Source organism: Eublepharis macularius, chromosome 3 (genome assembly GCF_028583425.1).
Source record: "Eublepharis macularius isolate TG4126 chromosome 3, MPM_Emac_v1.0, whole genome shotgun sequence".
In the NCBI taxonomy this organism is placed as follows: domain Eukaryota; kingdom Metazoa; phylum Chordata; class Lepidosauria; order Squamata; family Eublepharidae; genus Eublepharis; species Eublepharis macularius.
In genome coordinates this window covers 163,881,769-163,908,019 of record NC_072792.1, presented here as the reverse complement: position 1 = coordinate 163,908,019, position 26,251 = coordinate 163,881,769, and the positions used below count along the sequence as shown (strand labels likewise).

The following is a 26,251-nucleotide window of genomic DNA, read 5'->3' as shown; positions in this document are numbered from 1 at the left end:
TTTGCTCTTGTGTTGGGGCATGCGCGATAGGGCGTCTGCAAGAAAGTTAGTTTTGCCCGGGAGGTAATTTAAAGTGAAGTTGAATTTGGAAAAGAATTCCGCCCATCGCAATTGTTTGGCATTCAGTCTGCGAGGGTTGCGAAGGGCCTCCAGATTTTTATGATCTGTCCAGACCTCGAAGGGATATCGCGCCCCCTCCAGCCAATGTCTCCAGTTAGTGAGGGCCGCTTTTACTGCAAAAGCTTCCTTCTCCCACACATTCCAATTCCTTTCTGCTTCTGAAAATTTCCTTGACAGGAATGCACAAGGCCGTAGTTTCCCATCCTCCCCCTTCTGCAATAATACCCCTCCTATCGCCGCATCGCTGGCGTCGACTTGCACTATGAAAGGGTAATTTTCGTTGGGGTGGCAGAGGATGGGTTCTGTTACAAATTGCTCTTTTAGGCATTCGAAAGCAGTTTGGCAATCGGATGTCCATTGTATTTTGGAGGAGGGTTTTTTAGCCTGGTCCCCTTTATTTTTTGTCCTTAACAATTCGGTTAAGGGGAGCGTGATTTGAGCAAAGTTTGCTATAAAGTCTCTATAGAAGTTGGCAAAGCCCAGGAAGGACTGCACTTCTTTGCGGGTGGTGGGAGTTTGCCATTCTTGGATCGCTTGTATTTTGGCTGGATCCATTTTTAATCCCTCTTGGGAGATACAGTACCCAAGGTAAGTGAGTTCAGTTTTGTGGAATTCACATTTGGACAGCTTAATGGGAAGTTTATTGTTCATCAAAGTGGACAGGACTTTTTGCACCATTTGAACGTGTTCCTCCTCCGAGTCCGAATAAATTAATACATCATCAAGGTACACCACTACACCTTTATAGAGGAATTCGTGTAGAACTTCATTTATCATGGACATGAATACAGATGGGGCTCCCGCCAATCCAAAGGGCATAACTAAATATTCATACTGTCCGAGGGGTGTATTAAATGCGGTTTTCCACTCATCCCCTGCCCTGATACGGACGTGGAAGTAAGCATCTTTTAAGTCTAATTTAGTAAAGATCTTACCTTGGGCCACGACGTTGAGAAGATCTCGGATGAGCGGGATGGGATAGGCGTTGTTGGTAGACACAGCATTAAGTCCTCTAAAGTCCGTGCACAGCCGAAGTCCCCCATCTTTTTTCTTCACGAAGAGTACCGGAGCGGCATGGGGGCTATTGGCTGGGCGGATGAATCCTCTTTGAAGATTGGTGTCGATGAATTTTCGGAGCTCCTCTCGTTCATGGAGACTCATGGGATAGAGTCGTCCTTTGGGCAATGAGGCTCCAGGTACAATTTCCACCGCACAGTCAGTTCGTCGGTGCGGGGGTAGAGTATCAGCTTCTTCTTCGGAGAAAGCATTCAGAAAGGGCCAGTACGGTTCGGGTATTTGGTTTATTTCTTCTTGGGTGAGAAGAGCCTTCTCGGTGTGAGTTGGATCACTACCCCAGTTTTGGTTCCAGCGATGGTTTTTACAGTTGGCGTGACTGAAAGTGATACATCCTTCTGCCCAATTTATGTAGGGATTGTGATCACATAGCCACTTGCTGCCTAGAATTAACGGGTATTTGGCAGTGGAGCTGATGACAAAAGACCTTTTCTCCCAGTGTTGGCCCATGCCGGTGATTACTGGAATGGTTTCAGTGGTAACAGGGTTCATATTGGTGCCATCCATTTGTTCAAAAATCACTGGATTTTGCAATTCACGAGTTGGTAGAACTAGTCCGTTGACTAGGGCTGGGGCGATGATGTCTCTCGAGCAACCCGAGTCGATGAGGGCTTGCACTCGGATGTGCATCTTCCTCTCCGGGTTAAGTAAAGTCACTGGCATGAATAAGATGGACCCAGGTGGCCGGTTCCGCGCAGGGACGGGCTTGGGGTGGATCTGTCGTTTGGGCCCTTTTACGACAGATCCATCTCGTTTCCCGACTGGGGGCTTTCTGGATTTACCTCTGCGTTTGGGGAAGCGGGGTCGTATTCCATAACTTCTTCCGCTTCCAGTCCTCTTTCTGAGGCGGGCCTTTGGGAAGCGCCGCGGCCTCTGTTCGCGCGTGGCGCGGGAATCGGGCGTTGGAGAGTAGGAAATGGAGCAAGGGTTGGACGCCGTAGTTGAAGCGGAGGTCTCTGCACAGGCCGGTAGGGGCATTGTGCTGCAAAGTGACCGGCTTGTCCGCATTGCAAACACAGCCCTTGTTGCCATCTAGCATCTCTCGCTCCACGAGTGGCATACCCAGCTCCCCGTCCTCCCTTCTGTAAAGTCAAGGGTCTTCTTTGTCCCGTTTGTTGTTGTTGTTCAACCAAACGGACTTCCAACATGCGATTTTCAACTTCGCATGCAAGTTGGATCCAACCTAACAACGTAGGGGGATTGTCCTGCATAAGGGCTCTGTCCAGAAGTCTCGGGTTTAGCCCTTGCTTGAACAGGATGATTTTGGTGGACTCCTCACACCTAGGGCATTTGGCAGCCAATTGTCGGAATTTCGTAATATAGTCCCTCGCCGACATGCTGCCTTGTTTAATGGCTTGCAATTCTGTTCGGGCCCTGGTTTCCTCTAAGGGGTCTTCATATTGCGCTCGAATAGCATCCACCAACCCCTGGAGAGTATTGAGTTCCGGGGCCCCGATATTGTATAGTCCTACATACCAGTCCGCTGCTTTGCCTTGTAAGCGGGAGCCGAGATGTTCAATTTGACTGGCCTCGCTGCCGAAGAGGTGTCCCCACCGGTTGAAGAATTGCACGACTTGCACTAGGAAAAATCCCAGTTTGGAGGGATCCCCATCAAAAGTAGCTTCCAGTTTCACCCAGCCCATCGGGAGGTCTTGCCTCGGAGCCGGTGCTGGGTAGAAGTCCGTCGGAAGCATCAATGGCACTTGAGGTACGGGGGGACCCGGTTGTGGTAGCGGCGCTGGTTGCGCTGGCGGCGGCATCACCGGCTGAGCTGGCGGTGGTGGCCTCGGCTGGGCTGGCGGTGGTGCCCTCGGCTGGGCTGGCGGTGGTGCCCTCGGCTGGGCCGGTGGCTGTAGCCGTGGTCGGGCAGGCGGCTGCAACCTTGGTCGGGCTGGTGGTGGCAATACCGGAGGTGCTGGCAGTAGCGGTTGAGGTGGAGGTGGCCGGTGCGGTTGAGTGATGACCGGCCGCTGAGGGGCGGGTTGGTGGGGTCGTAGTGGTGTAGGCCCCACCGGTTGGTTCGGAGGTGGTAATACGGGCTGATCAAGTGGCAAACGTATCGGTTGCTGCAAAGGGGTTAGTTGCGGTCGAAGCGGAAGGGGCCGCAGCGGCGAAGGCCTGATGGGTGGTGGGCCGCGCGGGCTTGCCCCTCCCGGCGTCGTGACTCTGGGAAGCAGAGGCTGGTCTTGTGGCGCTGGTAGACCGTCCCTCGGGGTTTGCTGAATGGGAACCACTTCTAGCGGTTGTTGCGGCAATTCCTCCCCAGGAGGGGCCGGAGGCTCTTCCGACTGATCCGGCCGAACTGTTATTGGAGAAGCGGGAGGGGGTATCACCGTCGTCTCGGTTGGACGGGTTGGCCCTTCTTCCCCTTCTGCAGGCACCTCAGCTGGAGTCTCCTCGGGAGGTGGATCCCTGTCCGATTTAGGGGGTTCCGTTGGAGTCTCTCCAGGCACCTCAGCTGGAGTATCCCCGCTAGGCGGAATTTCGTCTAATCTAGGGAGTTCTGCGGGCGGTTCTCCCGGTTCTCCAGGGTAGGATTCCTCCTCTCCCGAAGGCAGCGGCTGCTGCGGGGCGTCCTCCACTGGATAGGACATAACGCTTTGGAGGGTGGCGATTTGTACAGCCATTTCTTCAGGTGAGATTCTCTCTCCTGCCCCCATCGCTGAGATTAGGTGAATGGCATGAGCCAAACTTTCCTCCATATCGATCAGCCTAGCTTCCAACTGTTGCATTCGGCTTGGACCCGGTTGCCCCATCACGGAACCTCCCTCGGTTGTACTCACCGGGGAAAACGGCCCCCAAGGCGGAGGATCTCCTTGATCGACTCGCGATCTCGCTGCTAGAATTCCTTTGGCTAGACCCGTCACTGCCGAGATGCCGGAATCTACAGCATGGGTGCGACTTTGCATTTGCACCCAACTTTGTTCAGGAACTTCCGTTGGCTCTTTCCATGGGGCAAGTTCCGAATAATCCCAACTCAGGGCGCCGCGGCGGGATGTGTTCCCGTCCGTCTGTTCGGTCGTCCTGTTCCAAACCAGCCACGGTTGGCTGCTATCCAGCTCAGGGACAGTCTCTAGGCTTCGGCGTCCGTCCATCGAAACTCTTGGATGTAGTCCTCCGGCCCGGCGCTCTCGCGTTTCTCGGGGTCTGGCTCCCCACTCCGACGGGGTGGGTAGCGAGATCAAGGGGAGAGCGGCAGCCGTCGGCCTTGTCCCCTCACTGCCGAGGTCGATGAGAGGCGGTGTAGAAGTCGAAGCTCCGGCCCCGGCTGGCACCGGTTCCTGAGATTCTTGGGGTTGCGCTGTTTGACTGTCGGGGGACGCATACGGATCAAACAAAGGATCCCTGTCCGGGACTACCTTGGATTCCGCTGGGCCCGACTCAGGCATGATTGGTAACAAAATGTCAGCTTGTGGCTAGATAAGGCTCTTCCTACAGGTTCCCTTTCAAAAGCAAACAAGAGTCCATTGATTGAATAAGGAAACTTTACTGCAGAAAAGGTCCATTATAGTCCACTGTCCTGAATAGAAGACTCAGGATGGTACACAGTCATTGTTACCAATGAAGGGCCAAGCATGAGGTACAGAGTAACAGTTCCCATCTGCATCAGCCTCCCCCCACAGTTCTCAAAACAACATCTTTCAGTCTTGGGAAGCTGCTCTCCTTCAAGGCCAATGCTTGGTGGAACGGTGTTAGACAAAACAGTCTCCTCCGGTGGGAAAGCTGCCTGGGAACTGGTGCACCTGCGGGGGAAAGCACTTAGACACTAGAAACATTAGAAAATGGAGTCAGTACAGTTTAAATACACACTGGACCTGACATCCCCTAGGTGTCAGTTCAAAAAGGCGGGAAAAGATGGCATGAAGGGGGGGGATGGTATTTTTAAGAGCTCTAGATGTTTACTCACGGTAAGCCTACGCAGGCACAGTACCTATGTATAACTGCACAGAAGACCATTTGATAAACAATAGGTAACAGATCAGTGCAACCATGTCTTCTGTGGCTTTCCCCCGCCCCCAGCACGTCATAAAATAATTGCAACGACTACACCTGCATGTCAAAAAGAGCTTCCACTCTTGTACCCGTCCTGATGTCTTTTGGTACAGAATTCCTCCTACTTGTAGAAACTTACACAACCCAAATCAACAGCATACAGTAGTTGGAGTGGTTAATGACTTTGCTCAAAAAAAAAAATCTGACTTCTGCGCCAAAGTGATTTGGATTCTGTGACAAAAGAGGAGCTCCATGATACACGTAAGCCCCTCAAATTATTTTCATCCTGTTATATTTTGGCACTTTATGTTTCTAATAGAATGTAGCCATTTTCCTTGCATTAGTTGTCGTGTAAATAAGGGCCTACTTCACAAGGCTGAGTGGGGACAATGTCTTTTCCCTGTTTTATGTTGTGGTCCTGCAGTCAAACTGCGGCTGGAACTATAGGCTGTGCGCCGTGCCGACCTTGTTTCAGTTGTGTGTAGGAGATGCACAGACACTTTTTCTTCCCCTCAAAGCGCACATTTGAGGCCTTTCATGTGGAGCTGCTTATGTATTCACATTTTGTCAATCTACTACGTAGAAAATACCAAATATTTAAGAACATTGCAGTATAATATCTTTGTGTGTGTGTCAGCAAAGTTCATGCTGTGTATAAAGTAATATTCTCTGACAGCCAATGCTATTGCAGTTTTCTGAGAAATTAGTGCTGAAAAGCTGGCATCAGTGAAGTCTTTGCAAAATAACTTTCCTATCTGGGGAGACGGAGGAGTGTCTGCCTATTTGTCTTGCTGTCGAAGCAGAGCTAGGAGAGATGGGGTGGCAGGCTGCTCTGTGGGTGGGCATCCAGGGAAAGAGTGACACGCTAAACACTATTGAATTTTAAAAAGAAAACACCGATAAGGTCCTTGGAGTATGAACTCTGCTATGGGCAGAGCTCCTGGGAAGAGAAGACTGTAAAGATAGGATTTTAAGCCAATAGACTTTGGGTGCTTTAGTCACGCGAACAAAATGCACAGTTTGAATTTGCCACTTTACTTGGACTACCTGCTTTTTTACATAAGTGGTAAATCTTTCTATTAACAGCAACAAATGCAGTGAATAGTAATGCTGTGTGCTGGCCCACTTTCACCAAGCAAAAAAATGTAGTGTGAGGGGAGGCAGTATCATGTTTTGATGGATGGACATCCATCACGCATCTTGGCTGTGGTTCAGAAACCAACTTTAGGCATGTTCAGCTGGACTCTGGGTTTTGTTTGAAGGACCAGTGCTGGTCCTCAAACTCCTTTTGAAACTTGTTGTGCAGCATGCTGCATTTGTGGGGCTAATAGGACAGTTTGCTAGATGATAACGATTGCTTGCAGTCTGCCATGGAAGCCTCATTTAAACTTTTTAAAAAACTTTTTATTTAAAAAAAAGAAAGGAAAGCTGATGGCTTATATCTTAACCACTTTGCTCAGTTTGAATCCTTCCTCTGATGGAAATCACTCCTGCTGGTGGAAGACCCCCTTCGGTCCGCACACGGCAGCTTAGGCTGTAGGAAAGCTTCAGACTTGGGTGCATAAAGTGGTTGGATTAGTAGACTAGTACCTTGCTTATTGCAGTTGGGGGATGAGTTGTTACCCATCCCTGGATTTAAAAAAAGGATAAATGCCTTGACCTTCCAGTAAATGTCTAACCCTTTACTCCTCTCAGTTCCCTGAAATCTGATTACATAGTTTGGATCCTGCATTTTCCACTTGCAGAAAGCTTTTCTGTTAACACAAAGGGTGGAGAGAATTTTTTTTTTTGCGCTAATTCCCCCCTCCCTCCTACTGTAGACCACAATTTTGTCTGCTGTGCTATTCCCCAGGGGCAGGTTTTTTGGGAAGCATGGCAGGTTGCTGTGGGAGTAGGGGAAGTAATCGGAGTTCCCTTCTGTGAGTGCTGCTTCTGTACTCATATAGTTCAGGATCCAAGCAACTTGAAGAAAATTCATAGTTTTTTTACTGGACCGCCTTTTCTCGAGTGACTTTGTATTTACTCTTTGGAATCTTAATATTTCCGGGCAACTTAGAGTTGTGTAAACTTGTTCTTTTGTAATAAAAATAATCTGTGCTAGCGGTATCTTAGAATATTCTTTGGAGACTGGAATTGCTAAGCATAGTCTTACAAGTGATTCTACGGAGGGGCCTCAATGATGCAACAGACGGAAGGTCTGTTCTAATGATTTATATGTCTCTGTGTGTTTTAAAGGAACTGATGGGGGGCTGTTTAACCCTGTCTGTAGTTTACCTCCTTATAATCTGTTCTCTCCACCCTGACCCCCTTTTCTCTTCAGCCAAACTGGTAGTGAATAGTGCTGGGAGAAAATCATTTAGTGTTAGTGAAGGGGGCTATTTAAAAATTAGCAGCAGGGGGTGAGGGAGATTTATTTGTGCTGTATTCACTCTTAAAAAGAAATGCAACAACTGGACCTCCCATGTGCTTTGTGACTGGGGCAAAACAGTCATTGAGTTAACATACATGTTGGTTATGATTTAGGCCTAAAGACAGTTCAGTTACACTACAAAATCAAAGCTTGAAAAGCAGCAACGTCCTTTTTTAATGAAAACTTCATTTTGCCTCAAGTTCCCCAAATACTGTAGCAGAAGAGTTTCTGGCAATTAAATACTGCTGCCATGGAAGCACCTTTATGTACTCGGGTCTTGACCTTTCCAAGAGGCAAACAAGAATTGGTTATAAATCATGGCACTTGCTCTCCTAACCCCTTAGCCTTCTCTCCTCCCATGCTCTTAACACAGGAATGGTTGAATAAGTTGGTTTTCTTCTGACATAACATGACATAGATGCAACGAAAGCTCTCATTCCCACACTGTTAACAATATCTCAGAAAGTTTACTACAATTTAAAGTGCTCTGTGCTCAAAGTGCTTTCTATTAGCAAACATAACAAAAGTTAGTACACAATAATGCACCTAATCAATCCTCAATACATCTTCCATTCCTTTAAATCAATAATATCCAAAGTAATTTCATTCAAGCGTCTAAAGCTGTCTGTTAATGTTTCCACCCTTATTTCCATTCCTCATATAATGAATGGGATTCCACGAACACAGACAGTGGTTCAGCCGAATAATGACTCTTTCTTGAAGTTCTTTGCAGAGCCCAAAATATATACAGCTCAACAAACTGCTAGGTGGGGTTTGTTTCACATGTAATTGCTTCCTTGGGAGCAAAAGGAATTACTGAACTGTTGTCCCCAGTCATACAGTTACAGGTACATTATCTGCGCATCGCTCCCTTCATATGGCGGACGCCATGACCCCACCCCATTGCGGTCAGTCACAGGCAGCCGTGGCAGAGGTAGAGCAGCAGCGACTAAGAGGCCAGTGGTGTGACATGTAGCAGTATGAGGCTGATGGGGACAGGAGGCAGCAGACAGGGTGGATTCCCATCCCACTGCTCCACCTCTGCCTAAACTCCAAAAGGGCCCTCAAGCTGCTGCCAGATGCCTTTTAAATGCTGTGGTTCCTGTGAGCCTAAACCCCCTTGCTTCAGCTCGAGATTCTCTACTTTTACATTGGCACTCTGGTTGGGTGTTAGGACTCTCTGGTTGGACATTGGTTCCTCTCCTACACTTCGGTTCTGTTAGGCTTTCTTGGTTCAGCTTGCATGGGAATGGGGCTGGCTTTTGGCCAGGGATTGCTTTTACTTAAGGAGAACCTTGGAAATGTTTCCTGTGTATGAAACAATGAAGAGTGGCTGGGGGCAGCTTGTTTAGGGGCACTTAGAACTGGACCCCAAGGTCCAATCTTCCTGAAATTTTGGGGTCTTTAGAGGGGAAGAAAGAGTAGCTTTCCTGAAAATTTGGTGGCTGAAAATTGTGTGGAAAAGCTCCCTCCACCACCACCCCTCCCCAAAGGGAATAATGGCCAGATAAATTTGGGATTTTCTCATCCTACTGAACTGGGTTAGAGAATCTGACAGAGATGTCAGGGACACCAAATTTTTATGGTGCACACCCATAACGTGTTATAGGGCCTCAGAGATGTATATAACAGTTGGACAGGTGTGCATGGGTCAGCCCACACCATTCTGTGAGATGTTTCATGTGACCAGTTTGTCTTGAACTGCTCCATAAGTCCTTCTGTGGCTTATCTTCATTCACACAATTATTTTTTTAAAAAACTATTGTAATTCTTGCTTTCAAATTGAAAATTGACCATAACATACTGGGCTGCTGTGGTGGACTGCACTTAGCAGGTTTCCAAAGGGCAGCAAAATCAGAGAGCTGGAAGGGGAAGGGTTAACTATTCCCTAGAATGGAGAGGTTGAGTGACAGGCTGCTCCCTCTTCTCTGGTTGGTCAGTTAGAACCAGTCTGAAGGCAGTTAGTTGGTCTGACAGGATTTTGGAGTGAGTGATTCTGACAAGTAAAGTCAGAGAGGTTCCCTTTTAGAGTCAAGGAAGAAGACTTTTTTGCCATAACTGTACTATTACTGTCCTGGGGAAGAATTCTATGTAAGAATTCAAGTCAGCATAAGCTGAAACAAGCTTTACACAGACATGAGAGAACCGGGATTGTGTTTTGGCGAGAGTGGTTGGGTAGTGGATTGAGACTCCTTTCAAATTAAACGGATGGTTATATCTTCTGAGGAGAAGAAAATTAATTCCTGCCCAGTTTCTAAGGGGGCAGGGGAGCTTGGCTCTGAGAAGGACACCAGGTCTGTTGTGAAAGGGAAACTGTTTTAGACTAACTTCAGGATACCTGAACTGATATAGTAAACTTTCTGAAGAAACATTGTCGCTGTAACTAAATTACTAAGTAAAACATGTCTCACTGTTAAGAACCAAGAATATATTAAAATAAGGTCCAAGGATACTATTTTGCTTGTTACAAGAAGTGTATTCTCTACTATCAAAAACATTTTACCTCCGCATTTCCATCCCCTAACTACACTTATTTAATCCCTGCTTGTTAAATAAAGTTATTTCTTTTTGAATGTTGTACAGTCTCTAGTGCCATTTCTAATAAAAAAGGAAAGGGCTCCTGCTTTTCCCCATCTGGGTTAAAAAGCCAAAATTTGCGTGTCAGGGTGGAATAAGCAGACTGTCAGAATCACAAATAGTAACACACTACTAAATATTAACACACTCATTCAAAGCAGGAAAACTGAATTTTGGTGGGAAAATCTGCCTTACAGTGGGAAGAGTTCAGGATGGGGTGGGGAGTCTGTCATAGCTGCATAATGGGATTCTGCAGTAGAATAGATAAGACATGTAACAGCATCAGAATTAAAGAAGAGTCTTAGTGGAAAAATTAGTTCAGAGTTGAAGTAAGTAATTCAGTTCTATGTGTACTTGTAGAGATCCAAATCCCATCACTTCGCTGCTTTCCTTTCGTATGTTATCTTGATTACAGCTGTGTGCATGCAGGTTTCTCTTCATGTTTTGGGAAGAGGCCAAATACCTGTATTGGGATTTAGTTTAACTCCTTGAAGCCAATGGGCCCGCTGTTCCATGTAATAGTAAAGACACGAGGCAGAATGAATCTATTATTGGAAATCCTGAAATACAGAAGTTGTAATCCTGCAATGATATGGATTAAAGTTAACAAAACAGGGCTTGGTTTTCCTCTCCACCCTGTCCCCAAGACCCACAGGCTTCCTCAACAGCTTCAGTTTGCAATCGCTTCAGTGTGCGCGCAAATTAGGGCATTAAATATATATATATAAAGGTAATAAGCTTTATGTTTCAGGAATAACAGGAATCTATGCAGGTGCATATATAGAACGGGACTGTCTAAAATGGGAGGTGGAGCTCCCTTTGTAGGTGATGGATTGGACGTTCCTTAGCTGGTAGCTGCAGGTTATTCTTCCCCCTCCTTGCTCTTTTTCTTCTGAAACGCCAGAAAAAATACCTGCAGATGAAAGCCAGGAGCTTTGGGGCCTTTTCTGCCTTCACAGTGACTTTCTTCAGGAACAGAAGCCTCAGGCTTGTTCCTGCCCAGTGGAACTCTAATTCAGAATTAGGCACACGGGATGGTCAGTTCTGGAAAACTTGTGGAAGCAAACATTTATGTACAGGAGCAAAGGATTTTAAAAGTAACCATGACCAAGAATTTTAGACTAGCATAGGATGCTAGAGGTAGGAGGAAAATTTTCTGGGCAACTAGCAGATTCAGTTTTGAGCTAGTTTTGTGACGTGATTTGTATTTTGGTAAAATTACTGTTTCCTAGATGGACATTTTTGGGCCCAGAGTGAAAGGTAATACGTGCCTTGATTATATCCTGTTTCTAACTGTATATGCAAAGAAGCAAGCTCCAAGGAGTTTATTTTATTTATTTATTTCAAACTTCTATTGTGTCCTTCACAGGGAGGGTTAAGATTTTATACACCCCTTTTTTCAAGCGGGCGGAGGCCTAGCATCAGCCATATGCCTGGCGGAACAACTCTTGTCTTGCAGGCCCGGCGGAAGGATAGTAGGTCCTGCCGGGCCCTGATCTCAGCAGACAGAGCGTTCCACCAGGTGGGAGCCAGGACCAAAAAGGCCCTGGCTGTAGTCGATGCTACGCGGGCCTCCTTGGGGCCAGGGACCACCAACAGCTGTTTGTCCCCTGATCGAAGTGTCCTCCGGGGAATATATGGGGAGAGACGATCCCGTAGATACGCTGGTCCCAGTCTGCACAGGGCCTTATAGGTCAATAATACCAGAACCTTGAATCTGATCCGGTACTCCCCTGGCAGCCGATGCAGCTCGCGTAAGAAAGCCTTATTTAGCACTCTCGTAATAACACGTGCTGCTGCATTTTGTACCAGCTGTAATCTCCGGGTCAGGCTCAAGAGCAGCCCCGCATAGAGCGAGTTACAGTAATCTAGCCTAGAGATGACCGTTGCCTGGATCCCTGTAGTTAAGTCACGGGTTGACAGGTAAGGGACAAGTTGCCTGGTCTGTTGCAGATGGAAAAAAGAGGACCTGAAAGCCGCTGTGACCTGTGCATCCATTTTCAGGGAGGCATCCAAGATCATCCCCTAGCTCTTAACCCTTGGAACTGGCACTAATGGTGCTCTATCGAGGGCCAGGAGCCAGAGTCCCGAACCTAATCCCCCGTGGCTCAAGTACAGGACCTCCATCTTCGTCAGGTTCCATTTCAGCCGACTTTGCTTTAACCAACCAGTCACGGCTGCAAAAGCATGTTCCAGGACATCTGGGGCTGAGTCAGGCCGTCTGTCCATCATCAGATACAAGTGGGTGTCATCTGCATATTGATGACACCCAAGTCTGAAACTTCGCACCAGTTGGGCAAGGGGGTGCATATAGATGTTAAACAATAATGGGGAGAGTATTGCTGCCTGTGGGACCCCGCACACCAAAGGGTGGCGGGATGACAGTTTCTCCCCTAGAGCCACCCTCTGTCCCTGACCGTGGAGAAAAGAGACAAGCCACTGCAAGGCAGTCCCTTATATCCCCACATCGACGAGACGGTGAGTCAGAAGATCGTAATGGTGTGAACCAGTGAGCAGAGAGGAAGGTTTTAATCTAGAAGAGGTGAATTCTAGCCCTGTGTCTGCTGTGTCTATTCACAAAGTTTTTTGAGCAATGACTTGCTCACCTCTGCATTGCAGGTGATTTCAATATTAGCAGTGCTTTATGGATCCTTTTCCTTTTCTTTGTTATCTGTCAGAAATGTTAAATACCCCCATTTTTAACTTAAGTGTGTGTGAATTGCATGTGGTTTTGGAAATAATGATGAGATGGTGGATTTCTCTGGTGGAAGGAGCTTAGAGCTCTGTTTGAATCCACTCTCTGCCATGGAAGCTTGCAGGGTGAACCTGGGCCAGTCACATACTCAGCCTGCCCTACCTCATAGGGTTGGTGTGAGGTTAAACGGAGGAGAGGAGAATACTGTAAGCTGCTTTGAAATCCCATTGGAGAGGGGGAAAAGGGATATAAATGAAGTAAAGATATAAGTAATGTCATGAACCAGTTTGGAGCAAGGTGGAGCACTTTCTGCATGAGAAGTTTAAATTAGCTTTTAGTGTACACTACAGCCATCATATATTTACATTTGATTTTGCTTTAGAGTTTTTTACCATTCTGTGTAACAAAGGTCAATAAAGCCTGAAGTGCGCTTTCTAGTGACATGCATAAAAACAGTCTTAGCCTAATCTTCAACATCTCCCTAACAATGAAGCAATTATCAATATGCTACAAGATTCAGCTGAATTTTATGACATAAGTCACATATTCATCACACAGGGCACATCAACTCTGTGGCGTCTTCTGTAGTGATTGAGGTTCGCCTCCCCCGGAAAATACATCTAAAATATTATGCTTCTAGCTATGTTACGCATTTGGTTCAGGCATGCCTTGGAGTTTTTGGAGGGGGGGGGGTTGCCCTTGGGATAGATTGCATTTCGTTGACTAGTAAAATATATCCCCTCCATTTAATGGTGTGAACCAGTGAGCAGAGAGGAAGGTTTTAATCTAGAAGCCCTGTGTCTGCTGTGGGCTCACTATATGGCCTTCAGTGACAAGCATGGAGCAGGGGGTCATTGGGAGTGTGGGGAGAGGAGGCCATTATGAATTTCCTGCATTGTGCAGGGGGTTGGACTAGATGACCCTAGAGGTCCCTTCCAACCCTATGATTCAATGTTCATCAGCATCTGTTTCTGAGCTTAAATGATGCAGCTGCTCTTTACACCTCTGGTGGCAAGTAGTCTTACTGGAGGGCTACTTTGAGAAGAGGAATGCAGAGCCTCACCCACCCTTTCCTGATTGGAGTGCTTGTAAGGGTCATGGGCAAAACGCTGTCATCTCCATCGGCAATATGAGGGTGAAGAAAGAAGTGTATGAAGGCAAAAGGTCTGTCACGCTCAACTCCCCCTTTTTCCAACAATGGCCAGTCCTCACGATTCAGCAAGGATTCAAACCCAGATCTGTCTGATCGGAATCCAGCACAGCAACCCCCTGTGCTATGATGGCTGTCCAAGAATGACGGGCACTTCCCATAGATCCGAATGACCTGGCAACACTGGGTTTTAGAAATCTTGTGGCAAGATCTTGTAGTCTTAAAAACACGCTCAGCGAGTTTACATCCTGTTGGATGAAAATACTGATAAAACTTGCCTTTGGCAATAAACTTGAATTTGATGTTTTTAAACATTAGCCAATGTGCATAAGCATAACAATTAAAATTCCTGAAGGGGCTGGACAAGCTGCTAATGGTGAGGTTAGTAAGTTGAAACATAATTTTACAGTTGATAAAAATCTGAAGGTCTTCTGCTTGATAGTATCTACACAGGGTTTTTTTTAGGGACTACAATATACAATACAGGCTGTTACAAATATTGTTAATCTTGCTTTCTAGAATTACTCAGAGTTTGAGTGCTGGTAAGAAAAAAAACCCACAGCAAAACGCAGAAACTCATTTCAGTCTCATTGGGTAAAGGTTGGGTTACTGTATCCTAAATTTAAACAAAGCATGTATAAATAGCGGGTGCGGGGGGGGAGCTGCTAAAATAACTGAATGCCCATCCCTGGACACACAATGGGTGCCAAGATAAACACTGCCTCTAGAAATTACTCTAGCTTGAGCTTTGGCAAATGCCCAGGGAGAGCGAGTTCCAGAACTGGAGAAGAGCCAATGCGTGAATGTCTCTCTTCTGTGCCCTAGCCTTTCAGGCCTTTTTCTGTATGACGGCTGCCGCCTACTCCTGATAGTAGGGGAAGAGGCTTGATGGACTCCCCAAGCCTTCTGAGAAGGAAATTGAAAGGGGGGGGAGTATTTTGAGAGGTAATTCTGTACTTCGAATATAGCAAATACACTTAAAGATGAAAGCCTGTTTGCGCTACTCTTAGGAGATGCCGAAGCACCATTCATCTTCGACAAATGGGTTTAAGGATCTTGCACTCTGTTTGTGCAGCTGACGCTCAAGGGTGGCCGAAATAATTCTGGTGCCTCGGGTGGAAAATCCAAACGGTGGCTGTAAGCACACACTCCCCCCTCCTCTTTTGCTCAAGGCACAGTCTAATCTTGAAAAGCTCTTGCTTGGCTCCCATATGTTGCTGCAGGACCTGAGCAGGAGCACTTCGAAGTTGCTCTGATCCTGAGAGGCAGAATTTGTTTCCCCCCCCCTGTGTGATCTTTAATGTCACCCAAAACCTGCTTCCTGAAGGGGCCGCCTTATCCATCTTGCCTGATAGCGGGCCTCTAATTCTTGATGGAAGAACTGGAAACCAGAATTTTTGACTTGTGATCAAAGCTAAATAAATGTTTTAATTATGTAAGCAACACTCCACCACCTGTAGTAATCCATGCTGAAATTAATTTTCAAAAGCTGTGTTGACAGTTCTTTAGCTCCTGCTGTTAAGAATCAATTAGCACCTTGAAGCTCTTACATTTTTTTAAAAAATGTGTTATTTGAGGATGCTTTTTTTCCCCCTTCCTGCTCAGGCCTGCAACCTAAATCTTGTTTTGCAGAGTTGCTGAGCAAGTTGGAGGTTGTAGGTCAGTCGTAATTGATTCCTCCACCCTGTAGTTCTGCCCAAGGAAGAGTTCAAAACCTCTGCTGAGTAAACTTTGCTCTCTTAAAATGTCTACCAGTTGTTTGCTTTCTCAGTGCAAAGTAGGAATGAATAGGTTAATAGCTTGCTTTAGCAGTTAACTTAGCCGATATAGTATCCGAACTGGTCACATGGCAAAATTAAGAAGAAATGCTTTTTAAAACCTCCTTTTGATTAAGTTTGCCACTGGTAAAGTAGGTGTAGGAATAACCCAGCTATAGAAGATCACCTGGCATCTTCAGGGAAATGTTCTTCATTCACTTTGATCTATAATTTAGGAGCAGGGTGTATTTTCCCTAGCAAAGGTTTCGGTTGGTCTTGTATGATTGATCTAAATTTTTTACTCAGCAGCCGTATAGCCCTAGACTGAAAGACACATATATTCTTCCATTCGTATTGAGATATGTGGGGCAGAAGGAATATAAAGAGAGATGAAGTGTCTCACTTTGTTTGGTGTTTTGCCAGAGGTCACAGTGTCTACAGAGTTGTAAAGAGAAGGGAACAGATTTCAACATGAATGCAAACTGGTTGGAGCAGTTTGTAGGCAGGCTCCTCTTCACTAAATAGTAGCTGCTGCTTCTTCTTCTTCTGCTTCTTATTATTATTATTACTTTAAAATTTTTATTTTGTGAAGTGGGCTGCTGTTTTAGGACTGAAGAGTACTTTTTCTGTTGTAAATGTATTGTATAAAGCTAATAGAATATGGCTTGGATCAGCAATATTTTAATGCTACAAATGAAAATTGACTGTAAACAACTGTAGCTCTCACTGCTGTTGGGATTGTACTTCCAACTTCTTGAAGATCCAGCTGACCTGCTGCTAGAAGTCTGTGGGTCCTTGGGCAAAAAGCCATGTTGGTCACATTGTGTAAACAGGTTTGTGTTTATAGTGAAAGTTATGTGAATTTCCATTAACCTTTGTTCCTAGTTCTCATAACTTCTGTCATAAGCACCCTCCCACCTCAGTAGCTTATTGTACTTTTAGGAAGTCATGCTTCAGTGAATGAATGATACACTCCTATTCTGAAATGTTAGAATACATACTCCATCTTAATTTTATAAAAACCATGCGGACTATTTACATTTTGGAGACATGGAAGTGTCCAACCTTTTGTTTTTTTAGAGCCCAACTTAATGGAAGACATAAGATCAGGAAGAGTGGTATCTTTTTTCTAAAGAGAAAGTTTGGGGAAGGGGAAGAAGAGAGATTTGGGGTTGAGGCTAGGCTTAATAGCTGCCCTTCTGCATGGACAATACAAATCATCTCCTTCCCAAGAACTGCCTAGAATGAGAAAACATTAGAAGAAAGGGGGTTAAATTCCTCTTCCTCCTCTTTCCCCATGTCTGCTTTTGCCTTTAGAAAAAAAGAGAAAATTCTGATCCAAGATTTCCCACGTTGCACGCCTGTGATAAAGGTCAAAGCACATGCATGCTGAGTTGAGAATTGTCATGGTGTCATTAAATACTGTAGGTGAATCATGTACACGAAATTAGTTATGCTTCGTTTCAGAAAGATTTCGTCTCTCTGCGTGGCTTTAGGCTTGTTTTTCCCAAATCTTCTGCTACCATACCCTATTGTTTCTCTTTCCCCGATTGTCCTAATTGGTGTTCTTTATTGTACTTTGCTCAGTGAATGTCCTAGCTGTTTGATTATATTGTATTTTCATTTGCACTGTGTAATCTGCCTTGGAACATCTAATTAATAATAACACAGGTGGAGTTCTCAATGAAGCAATGGAATCATGGCCCACCTGCCTCATCTCTGTGTGTTTTCTGGCTGTACCACCCAATAGGGAATATCCCCTTGGCAGGGACAGGCTAGCCAATTCAGGCGTTCTTGAATGACAGAGAAAATCTGGAGCCACTTCAACTTTTCTTCTGTCCTGGCATTGTAACTGAAACTGCTTTGGCTGCATCTCTGCTGGGGGACAGCTAGGTGGTGTGTGATCTTAACTATTTTCTTGGTTCTCTGCCGCTTTCAATACTATCTGGTACCGTATCTTTCAGGGGTTTTTTTGGTTGAGGTGGTTCATCAAGAATCGTGAGGGTGGCAGGTTGGTTCCAGAAGATATAGTGCAGGGGAGGGGGCTGTTCTTCTCCCCTGTGACATTCATGCTGTGAGATTTCCATAGAGGTTTTCAGTGTTCCTGTATTCTGTGTAGCATCTGTCTGAAACCTCTAGCGGAGGTTATTCAAAGGCTCTCAGCTCTGTTGCTACCTTTCCATAGAGTAGAGTATACCCATAGAAGTTCTAAATGATTGTCTGGAGTCAGTAATGGGCTGGATAAAGGTCTGAAGCTCAGTCAAATTGGTTAATAATGATGCAGTTTTGAATGGGGTTATATTGTCAGTGGAGTGTGGTTGCTGTTGGATCCATATGTTCAGGTGGATGCTCAGTTTTCCTTTATGGCACAAAGTGGTTTTAGATAACTGCTTGGTCCAGCCGTCTCTTGCTTTGATTGTAAAGTATAATTTGGTCCGATAGCATCCAGGTTGGATTATTGCAATGTATTCTGCATGAAACTGTTTAAGATCTGTGTTCGAATTATACCTGGAAATGTGTCAACAGCAGCAAAGTTTGAGTTCTTATCTGTAAAGCCCTAAATGGTCTTCTCTCTTGCCCATCAGCTAAGATCTGCAGATGTCCTGTTTTCATTTACTCCCAACCTGCTGAAGGTAGGTAGGGGAGCTTGAAGGGCAGTGCCCTATCTATGGAACTTGGTCTCCTTGTCGATGCCTAGGTTGCAGGAGAGCTATTGAACGCCTGACATACCTGCCACATCTTTCTTTTCAACTTGAGCCACAGACAACATTGAAAACTGAAGCTCTTGGGTCCAGTGACCTACTCCCCCCCTCTCCAGCTGGCCTGTGGGCAGTTGGGTTGTTGGAAGCTGTTTGAGGGCCACCTGGTTGATAGGTCAGCTAATACTGAATCCAAAATAGCCCAGCATCCTCCCGTTCCCTCCCCCAGGCACAAATGCTGCTCCAGCTTAAGGCTGGAAGTGAGACTTTTCTTGAAGAGTACTCCCCTTCTCGTTTAGATTGTCATCTTCTTTCCTTTTCATATTGGTTGATTTTATTGCTATTTATCAAAAATGTGCTTAACATTGATGGATGGAAACTGTTAATTTATTTGTTTTTAATAGCCTTTTGTTCTCTTAGGTTTTTTTTATTTTTAATGTTGGGTGCACTTATTCTGATTTGTTTTTAAATTTGAATGGAAGCCAGCTTGGGAGGCTTCCCCGATGAGGCAGGTATGAAGTATTTTATGTAACGACATGTCCACTTGTGTTCCAGAGTGTGTGGATCTTATCTATGCAATATATGCACACACCAGTTTTAAGGGGTAAAAATAGTGCATGCGAGTCTGTGTATGCATTACTGGATGTTACAAAGATGCATGGAGGATGCATCCTTGCCAGGATCTCTGCACAGTTCAAGTTTTCCTGTTCTTTGCATTCATGTCACTATTGAATGAGAACTATTAGATTACCTCCTCCATAGCCGTACGTAGCATGTTTTTATATACTTGCTATTAGTACAGGCTCGCTACTAAAAATGTCATGTTCCATGTTCTGATTTTTTTTTCTGTTCCATGGTTGGACTGATCCTTCCAATTGACCTGCTTTATTTAATTGCCAGGCTGTGAAAAAGCTAAAATAAATTTTGGACTGTTTTAATTAGTTACCTTTTGTATCTATAGTTAGAAAGCAAAGTCGTTTGACTTTTTGTTCCTATACGGTGGATAGTGCATTTTTCATTGATAGTGTTCCCCCCTATGGTGCACATGTGCATAGTGTTTGGTGTAGTGGTTAAGAGTGCAGGACTCTAATCTGGAGAACTGGGTTTGATTCCCCACTCCTCCACTTGAAGCCAGCTGGGTGACCTTGGGTCAGTCACAGCTCTCTCAGAGCTCTCTCAGCCCCATCCCCCCACAGAGTGATTGTTGTGAGGATAAATAATAACACTCAGAGTAAATTGCTCTGAGTGGGTGTTGTCTTTTCTCACTTGGGAGCTGGCCCTGATGGTCTTTTCTCCCATTTGCTCCTGCCCTGTTCTTACAGACATTCAGGGCGCCTCCTTCTGTTCCATTACAGGGCTGTTGGTCTGTTTAGGGTTGCGCCTGCATTGCTCCCTTTTTCCTCCTGGGGTGTGTGACAGTCACCCCACCATCTTCCATGGCAGAGTCAGGATTTGTACCTGGGTCTCTCAGATCCAGTACATTGATTGTCAGTGCTTAGAGCTACAAGAGGAGCTCGCTTAGGTTTAAAATAAAGTTTATTTTGATATTGGTATATTACTGTAATAGAAAAAGACAGATATCCACAATAGCCTAAAATATATTGGTAAAATTGCAAAATTATTGTATACATCGTGGGGAGAGGGGAACCAAGAGCACATATACTGTTGGGAGGGAGGGATTAATAATAGACAGGCTAATTTGTCATCTCTTCCATCAGTCAGTATCAATGTCTCTTTTATAAACTAATGCAAAAACTTCATATGAATTATCCCATCATATAACATGCAGTGGTATGAAGTTCTCTAGAAAGCTTATAATTGGAACCATTTTAGTATCCTCTATAAATTGAGATTTTATTTTTGGCATGCTTTTTTGATCTATTAATATAAACAAAAATTTTTGCTAACTTTACATTTAATATGTTAGATACAACCAGTTTTTCCACTGACAAAAAAGAGAGGAAACTCACCCAAAAAACTGCATCTGTGACCGTGGGACCTACATGAATAAAAGCCATATAGAATGAGAGCCGTAATTGAGCAAAAAAGTTAGCTGTGTCCCATTCTGTATCTCACTTTTCCCCGAGTAACCTGGAACAGCTGAACTTGAAATACTTGTTCATTTAAAGGTTAAAAATTCGGCCACATGCACTTAATGTGGCCTTTGTGTGAGAGAAGGTAAGTGAGAGGTTAACTTTAAGAATGTGCTCACACTTCCATAGGAAACAGCCTATGAAATGTTTTCTCACTCAGTACCACAGACCTGTTCCGAAACACTGTTAAGTTTTGTACAAACTGCCATTTTGTGAATGATAGATCCCAAAGCTCTTGAAACAAAATAAAGTAGCTCTGGGAATCATAAACTCTGTCCTCCCCTGACCTAGTGGATTCCAGTCATGAGTGTAAGTTTGTAGGGCCGTGGTCAACAGCTAGCTTTACCCTGTACACTGCCTTTAAGCAGGTTCTAGTATGATGAAGGTGCGAAGGTTAGACTCCTGATCCAAGATGACTTGCTGCCATTCACCCTCTGTCCTTTTATCCCTTTTTAGTGGAGTAGGAGAGAGGCATAATCTCTTAAGCGGGTATGTTTGGTGCATAGGTCTCCAGGATTCATTGGGGCCAGGCCCAGAAACAGGTGCCTGGTGACTTGATAACATGCAACTTGCCTGACTCACCGTGGACTGGCTGATTACTACTGTTCAACAGCAGCCACCCTACAAAAATCACTACGGTGTAGTGGTTAGAGTTTCAGACTAGACTCTAGGAGACCCAGGTTTGAATCCCCACTCTGCGGTAGAAGCTCTCTGGGTGACCTCGGTGGTGGAACATAGAGGATGTGGCCTGTGAAACAAGTACTCATGTTCAGTGTGCTGTACAAGAACTTGCCGTTGCTATTGCTACCTAATATATCAACTCATTGCCTGGTGCCAGTGCGTGGGAATGGTCGGAGAAAAATTGAAACCCTTTGCCTGCTTATGGTTTCCCCTCTTTTCCTGCAGTAGAATGTGACTGCCATGAATTGCTGCGTTCTGTACCTATCCCACCTGCTATCAAGCCCAGCTTTCTTGCGCTTCCTGCTCAGCCCATATATGTATGTTTGGGTTCTGCAGCTCAAAGTTTTTTGTTCCCTCTGTTTCTTCCCTCTGGCTTAGACTCGCCCTTGCTTCTCACCATGCTCTTTAACCCCTGGAGTAACATACTATTAGAACACATTGGCCTGCATGAGCTGCTATGACCTACCTGCCTTCATCTTGTTCTTGTGCAAGCTATTAACTCTGCAGTTAATCCTGCAGATGACACCCATGTCCCGGAAATTTTATAGGTGAAAATTTGGTAAACATGGGAATCTAGGTAATGGAGTTCTGGATTGAGTTTAAGCTTCCAGATAAAGCCCGCAAGTGTACATTTTAATTGGGGCTCACCTGGGACTAAATAATGTAATTCTTCATGTGCTCTCACGTGCGCTCACACATGCATGCGTGCACACACACACACACACACACACACACACACACACACACACACACACACAGAGCATCTAATTTTTAACAATGAAACCATAAATATGCTGCTTGTTAATCATTAGTACTAGAAGACAGAAAAGAACCCACTAATGCTTAACTAGTTTGGGATTGTGCCATAAAGCTTAAAAAAAAAGTTTTTTCATTTTGCCCTTGTGAACTTAACTTTTATTACCTGTTATAAATAGGGTAATGTTTTTCCAGGCCCTCTTAAAAGTGATATTTCCCCCCGGAGTAGATGGTAGATGTTTAAAGTGTAACTTGTGAATACTTAACCTTAAATTCAGATAGTCTAGATAAAGATACGTGCTTGTATAAATTATGTATTTTCAACTCGGAGCTCATCCTTCTATATCCTGAATTGAATTGAACTCCACAACACTTTTAAATAAGAATGGAGGTTATTGCTGATGCCATTCATTTAGTGTAGAAATCTGGCTCTTGGTTTGTTTGCTCTTTGTGACATTAATAAATCCCAGAGATTGTCATCTTCACTCATATCTAATTGTAGTGTGGTGTGTTTGAACTTTGTGTTGACAATTCTGAAAACAGACGAAAGCAAATGTGCAAATAGTGTAACCCAAACAAGAAGCATACGTTTTTGTGTGAAGAACTGTAGAAAGATTAGTCAACAATAAAGCATTGTCCGGAGAGTCAATTAAGCGTGTAGGTTTAGCGAGCTTGAGAACAAGCCCTAGCATGTGACTCTATAAATAACAATTTCACAACAAATACAGGCTTGATAAGTGGGCCATAAATCTGGGCAGTCAGCCCGCCATGAATTTTCAATGTCAGCCTTTGCTGTCGCATTACTTTGAATCAGCTGGGGAGGGGGGACGGGTGAGAAAATTATGGGTAGTTGGAGTTCAATAAACTGAAAAAGGTTGTTGCCCTCATCTTTTTTTTTTCATTGTTCTGTTTTGTGAACTTGGTCTGTGCTGCTTGCTTCTACCATTGGATAGCACATATTATGGGCTGTTGTTTTTAATCAAAGGCCTCAGTCATTACCACACTAGTAGGATCTAGAAGTTGGCATATCTCATAGATGTGCAGCCATGCCGCTGTTGGATGTAAAAGGTGTTTTCTGAACTAGTCTTCCCTTTCCCAAGCAAACAAAGCAGATACTTTGTGTGCAAGGGGAAATCTGAAAATGGGTCCAACTCTGCACCTTTGGTTACTTCATGGATGCCCTGTCCTTTTCTCTGTTGTTTTCTTTCTAATGTCCTCTCCATGGAAGTAAGAAAGGAGAAAATTGGAGGATAGTCCAGCAGTGCAGAGGGGGAAGTTTTCCATTCTTTGGTACTAAGGGAGTCAACATCACTGGAATAGTTTGTGGATTTAACTACACTAAAAGTATAGTTAACCCCTCTGCCTGGTAATATAAATAATGTAAATAGATAGTAACTTCTGTTAGTGTATCAGTGGAAGTAATTGGTGAGACCACAACTATGATCTTTAGATCTAAGAACAGCAGCTTGGAATAAATTTCTGTATATAGTTTTGGACTGCGAGTTAACCAGGAGGTGACTTGGGAGGAAGAATTTTGACTTTTGATTCATATACACCGTGAAGACTTGCATGTTTGCAGAATAGATCTCCCTGGCCACTAGAGAATCAAATGACCTGCCAAAGGTAGAAATACCTTTTGTCTGCTGCACAAGATTCTCTAGCTGCACCCCTTCTGGAGAGCAGAGTCTTTGATGACAGTAGTTGTGTGGTAATCTTGAGTTGACTGCTGCAGCTGAGTCTACCTGAAGCTGCTCTTGAACACTTCGTGAAAATTTCAACCGATACAGATTGCAGCCTCTTCTCTGATGGATGCTGACTCCAAAAAGATGTTATTTCTTGCATTCCCCTGGTTGTGTTGGCCTCATAAGATCTTCCAAGTCTGATTCTAAGTGCTGGTGGTTGCAAAGTCCTAAATGATGTAGGGTCCAGTGTACCTTATGGGGACCTTCTTTCCATACAGCCTCATCCAATTGCCCTTTGGAACATAGCTGAGAAGTGTTAGCACAAGTTCTCATTTCAGTATGAGGATCCTGAGCAGAGCATTCTTGGTGATGGATCTCCTTGCCAGGCTAAATCCTGCCTTCCTTGGTATAGGAGGCTTGATAACCCTTCTGGTTTTGGCAGGTAGAAATGGCGTCTGTCAATAAATTGGGCACTGTCTGGTTTGGAGGACTGGGAATGTGTTTTAGGCTCCCTACCACCATTTTCCTGGTTTGCAATAGCCATAGTTTGACTAACAACTGAATTGGTTGGTGCTAAACTCCAGCCTGTATTTGCAAACATGCATTGAAGGTGCGTTTGGAGTCTAGCAGTACCCATAATTAAAACTTCACAAAAATGCAGCTTGGAGATAATTGGAAATGGAGGAGGGGATTTCTCACATGAGAAGGGGTGAGGGAGAGTGCACAAGCCTGTGGTGCTGCATTAGAATCTTGGTTTGTTAGGGATGAAACAACCTCCAGTTTGTCCAGCTGTCTGCATTCAGATGCCATGACAAATCGGAAGTCTTCAGTATATAACTCCCTAACAGTATTTAATGGCCTTCCATGCATGAGGGGGAGAGAGCATGCAGGCACCATCATTCATCAAGCCTGTGCTTGTTTCCAGCAAGCAGAGATTGGTTTGCAATGTCTGAATACACCTTGTGGCTGCAACAGTGGCAGCCTTAATAAAACTGGTGGTGAAACTATAGCATAAATCTCTTTCTGTGACAGGTTCCGTTCCACCTGTGTTCCTTCTCTTTCTTCTTGGTATCTTTAAAACGCACTGTTACAATTTCTTGCTCAGCCTTTATCTTGGCAGATGTGTAGTAACTCCTAAGTCATGGAATCACTTACTTCCCAGTTTTTGCTTCTTCTTCTGTCTCTGAAAAGATTGGTTATAGAAACTGTAACTTGAGACACAAGCTGAACAGGGAGCCAGCGATTTGCCTCCGAAGAGCAGATTCTGTATTAAAGGAGTGAGAGCCAAGCTCTTTGTAAACAGCATGAAGCAGGCAATCCAAAATATTTAATTTGGCTCATGAGCAGCCTGGGATAAGTTGCTGATAAGTTTTTCCACAAATGCACATTAGTTTCATTACCGTGAATTTTTCCAAGAGCTTATTGTGAGAGAGTTCTTTTGAGCTCTCTTCCAGTAAAGTTACAGTGCAGAGATTAGTTCTTTAGTTGGTGTTTTTAATAAACAGCATTAGGTAAAGTGAGTTTAAATCTTCGTGTCGCTCCTTTTTTAATGAAGACTGAAATGCACTAGAACAATAGTTGGCACTAACTTTTTTGGGTTCTTTGCAGTACAGTAAGGATTACTGCATGATCTCATTCCTGTGGCACTCGCCAAAATCTGTTGTCCCGACTGACTAGAGGAAACAAGGGCACGCAGGAGTTGTTTACTTCGGGTACCTTTCTCAGGAGGCTTGTCTGCGTAGCCCATTTCATTTCCTAGGACGCAGGAGTTGCAACGGCTTCATTAAAGCAATCTGATTGCTAGGCAGGCAGTGATGCTGTTACAACTGTGATTATTTTAAAAAGAGAGAGAGCATCACTTCTGATGCAATCCTATGAGGAATTCCTCCAATCTAAGCCCATTGATTTCACTGGGTTTAGACTGCAATAACTCTGCATAGGACAGCACTCTTAATGTATTTGCTTGCTTACTAGCTTGTTGGCAGATAAAAACACCAATATTGTTTTTTTTTAACCAAACATAAGAGCATTGTTGAATGTGGTTGCCCTTTAGAGTGAACATCCTTCTAAAAAGCAAATGTGCCCCTGTGATGGAATGCAATTTAAAGAGGGTTTTCCACAGTGCAGCACTCAGAGGGTTGGTGGGGGAGGCGTTGACAGTGGCCTGGAATAAGAATTTGGTTGGCAGGCTTCCCCCTTCCCTCTGATTGGCTAGTTAGAACTCACCTTCAGGATGAGAGGGTTGCTGACAGGATTTTGAGTTGAGTTAGGAGTTGGGAGTTGAGAGGGTGTGTAAGCATCTAACAAGGAGAGTCAGACAAGCACCCTTCTGAAGTGAGGGAAAGGGTATCAGTTGCCCTAACTGTATCATTGTTTTGAGGGAGAAGAATTCCAAGTATAAAAGCCAGCACAAGCTGAAACCTATTTAAACAGCTACGATAGAACTGGGGGGGTGTTTTTTGCACAGGGGGATTAGGTAGTAAGAGACTCCCATTCTAGCCAAAAGAAAGGGCTAATTCTTCTCAGGAAAGGAAAAACAATTCCTGTCCAGTATCCAAAAGGGG

The 26,251-nt window shown here is 44.7% G+C and overlaps 1 protein-coding gene across 10 annotated transcripts in view; it reads left to right on the top strand.

Moving 5' to 3' along the window:
• Window positions 1-26,251, top strand: part of YAP1 (Yes1 associated transcriptional regulator) — a 131,140-nt gene that overhangs the window by 45,242 nt on the left and 59,647 nt on the right. The window lies entirely within an intron of this gene.